The following is a 4,249-nucleotide window of genomic DNA, read 5'->3' on the forward strand; positions in this document are numbered from 1 at the left end:
TCAAATCTTTATATGTAGATGAAATGATCATCTACAGAGAAAATACTAAGAAATCTCTACGAGCCCCTAGAACTTGTACCTGAATTTAGCAGGATTAGAAAATACAAGGTATATATAAAAATTCAGGTCTATGTATACTTGCTAGAAATGAAGAATTGGATATTGAAGTTTAAAAGTTATGTAGGAGTACAAAGGACCTACAAAAGTAAAAAGAAGAAGAAAAAAACACCAGTGCTGGAAGATATTTAGTACCTAATTTTAAGACTTCCTCTAAAGCTACAGGAATCAAGGCACTGTTGGAATAAGGAAAGATATATAGATCATTGGAATAAAGCAGAGAATCTAGAAGTAGAACCACACATATATGTTCCACTGAGTTTTGAAAGATTATTTAACGATAACATTTTATAGAACATAAACTCAGTCCAAGAGCAGAGGAAAAGATAGTGTATTCATCAAATGGCACTAGAACACCTGGTATCCATATATAAAAAATTAACCTCAACCCTTTATTTTCATGCATAAAAAAAACTTGATAGGGTCTATGAACCTAGATATGAAAGACTAAAACTATAAAACTTTAAGAAGAAATTATAAGGGAAAATGCTTATGAATTTAGGGTAGGCAAGAATTTCCTAGGACATACAAAACATGATGTATAAAAGAAAAAAATTGATAAGTGAGATTCCATCAAAATTTAGAACCTTAAATGACATTGTTAAAATGAAAAGTAGTCCTTAAACAGACCACATTTATAATGCATATAACCTATGACCAGAACATATAAAGAACTCTTACAGGTCATTAATGAACAACCCAATTAAAAAGTAGACACAGTTGCCCGTGAACTAGCACAAACAATCAACAAGTGGGATCTCTTCTTATTAAAAGGCTTCTGCACAGCAAGAGAAACCACCAGCAGTGTGAAGAGGCAACCTACAATGTGGGAAAAAATCTTCACCTGCTCTTCCTCAGACAAAAGTCTACTATCTCGAATCTATAAAGAACATAAAAAGATCAGACCTCCCAAATTTAAAGACCCAATCCAAAAACGAGCATCTGAAATGAACAGACATTTCTCAGACAAAGAAGTAGAAATAGCAAATAAATACATGAAAAAATGTTCAACATCACTGGTCATTCGAGAGATGCAAATGAAAACAACACTGAGATTCCACCTTACTCCAGAAAGAATGGCTGCTATCACGAAATCAACCAATAACAAATGCTGGTGGGGCTGTGGGGAAAGAGAAACCCTGCTCCACTGCTGGTGGGAGTGTAGACTGGTGCAAACTCTGTGGAAATCAGTATGGAGATACCTCAAAGAACTAGGACTGGAAGTCCCATTTGACCCTGCTATTCCACTGCTGGGGATCTTCCCCAAAGAATTAAAAGAATCATACCACAGTGATATATGTGCACCCATGTTCATAGCAGCACAGTTTGTGATAGCTAAAACTTGGAAACAGCCCAAATGCCCATCAACTGGAGAGTGCATAAAGAAAATGTGGTTTTTTATAAAATGGAGTACTACTCAGCCATAAAAAATGAGAAATTAGAGACATTTATAGCTAAGTGGATGCACATTGAGGTGATACTCTTAAGTGAAATAAATAGGACACACATGTATAAATACCGAATAGTTTCTCTGGTGTGAGAAACTGAAAGTGTAAATAAGGACTAAATGTATAATAGGTCATGTGAAATAGGAAGAAACAGGGCAAAGGGGAAGGAAGTGGGAGGGCTAGGGGAAAAGAAAGGAATGGGACTAATATGAGAAAATGGAAAAATAGGAACAAAATCTTTGTAAATAGGGAGGGCTGGAGGGGTTGAAGGGAGGGCTGGGCAAGGGTGAAAAATAAGAACCAAGAGAGACTATGTAAAGGTGCAAATTTCCAATGATGAATGTCATTATATTGTGTACCTTAAATGTACCAATGATTAGAATGAATAATCGATAGTGCAAACTAGGAAGAAAAGTTTCAAAGGGGTAGGGGTAGTGGGAGGGGTAGGAGAAAGGAAAGAAGGGAAACGAAAAATGATAGGAAATGGAGAAAATGGAAATAAAGTCTTTGTAAATAGGGAAGGGTGGAGGGCATGAAGGGAGGGCTAGGAATGGGGAAAAATAAGAACCAAGATGCATTATGTAAAGGTACAATTCCCAAAGAGAAATGTAATTATGTTGTATACCTACAATGTACCAATAAAAGAATTTACTGAAAAAAGAAAAAAGTAGACACAAGAAGATGATAAATAGCCAGTACAGCACAAGGAAAGGTGTGTAACACTAGAATCAGAAAAATACTACTCAGTACCATAACAAGATTAAATTATACACCCATTAGGGAGATGAAGTTAAAAGGATGATAATTCAAGACAGGACATATACAAAGATAATTAAAATATTAAATACTATCTAAAAGACCATAATTCAAACTACTAATTATAATCATTGTGCCTTGATACAAGCAACTTCATGAAATTCACCCACCTTCTCACAAAGACCATGGAGCCTCACCACAGGTCCAATCATTTAATTTACAGTAATCAATGCTGGTTTTTGTGTGTCAGCATGCACTATCACAGAAAGCACAAAATCCAATCTACTGGGATTTTTAGTTTTCTTCAAAATGTATCACAAGCATCTTTTAAAATGCAAGTTAGTAACAGGCTGTATCCTTAAAAAAAAAAAAAAAATGCTTCTAGAAGAAGTATGAGACGGCTAGCCAGCACTGCCCTGAGTGGTTATACAACTAACCAAAGGAAACTGACAGTGCTCAGGGAGCTGCTTTTAGTGTAGCAACCTCCTCCTTGGTAGCTGAGTTCTTAGTTCCTATTATACTACCAGCCGAACATGTACTCCATTGCTTTGGATACAAGACTTTCATCTTTTTTTGGTGTCTGTCTGTCAAAAATAACCTGGTAGTCACTAGTAGAAGCTTTGTATGCTGTAGCAAAAGGTTTCATAGTAGAATTCCTAGGCTTACTTCCAGGTTGCGTTGGTGCACCTAATGTTTTGATTGGTGGTGTAAAGGCTAGAGATGAAGATGACAAAGCACCTCTGCCACTGTTTTCCATAACACTTTTGTCTATACATGGTTTTATACCAATCCTGATGGATTCTCCAAATATTCTCCCATCTTTGCTTAATGCTTTCCGGGCCTGCAGTTTAAATTGATAACGAATGTGCATCCAATTTCCTGTGTTAGACATCACATGTTTTAAGATATATTTCCATATTGTGCAAACTGTAATAATATATAGGAAGCAGATGCTTGAGGAAACCCAAACACAGTTACCCACGTGTCATCAAGGTGATCTTCTGAGGTCAAAGAATCTTTTGAGTATAGAAAGGATCCAACTGGGCAGGAGACAGTGTCACCTTTCTTGGTTGACCAATATTTGCTGGACCAATATTTGCTGGACTAAACACACTCTGCCCTGATCCAGGAGTAGTAGTTATAACTCCAAAAAGAGGACTCTGTATTACTGAAATGTTTGTCTGTCTTCTTGAAGTAAAAGGTGAAGATCCAAGGCCTGGGCTGGAAATGTCATCATATATACTTCTAACTGGTGGAGCTCCACTTTTATCTTTGTGAGCCAGTATGACTGGTTGTGGTGGTGATCCACCAACGAGTAAAGGTGACCTCATTTCCATCACTCCCACTGAAGAGCCACTAACTGAGCAAGGTTGTGGAGTCACTGGAGCTGGCAAATCGTCCATTAGGAATTCAGGTAAAAACTGGCCATTCATGCCTGGCTTTGGAGATGTGGGTGAACCAAGCATCATGGGTTCAGATCCTAGGGTGAACAATGATGAATGACAAAGAGATTTGGTGTCAGTTTAACATGCGGGCAGCCAGGGGGCTCTGCATATAGTAGACGAGGACCCCACCTTCTAAGTGAGGTTGTTTTAAAAATATAAACACACGGCCGTGGATTTAGCTCAGTGGCATTGCACCTGGCTCACAAACACAAGGTCCTGAGTTCAATTCCTAGTACCAAAAAATATATATATATACATATATATATATATACACACACCACACACACACATGTGTGTGCACACACACAATAATGTGAACATATACATTCTCCTAGAAAACAGGGTAGAAATTTTTAAGATAGACACAGCAGGCTATAATCATAAAAAGGATACAACCACTGATATAAATGAGTTCCTTTCATTCTAAAATCCTGACTCGAACATGAAATCTGTTAATTATAAAAAGCTAGATTTTTGTGGTCA

General features: G+C 37.2%; 1 pseudogene; it reads right to left on the reverse strand.

Moving 5' to 3' along the window:
• Nucleotides 1-2,679: 2,679 nt before the first annotated feature.
• LOC101721845 (nucleoporin NUP35 pseudogene) lies at nt 2,680-3,802 on the reverse strand (annotated as a pseudogene).
• Nucleotides 3,803-4,249: the final 447 nt, after the last annotated feature.

The sequence above is a fragment of the Heterocephalus glaber genome, unplaced genomic scaffold (genome assembly GCF_053883595.1).
Source record: "Heterocephalus glaber isolate CG9 unplaced genomic scaffold, H.glaber_assembly_v1.0 deba00001429, whole genome shotgun sequence".
Lineage (NCBI taxonomy): Eukaryota > Metazoa > Chordata > Mammalia > Rodentia > Bathyergidae > Heterocephalus > Heterocephalus glaber.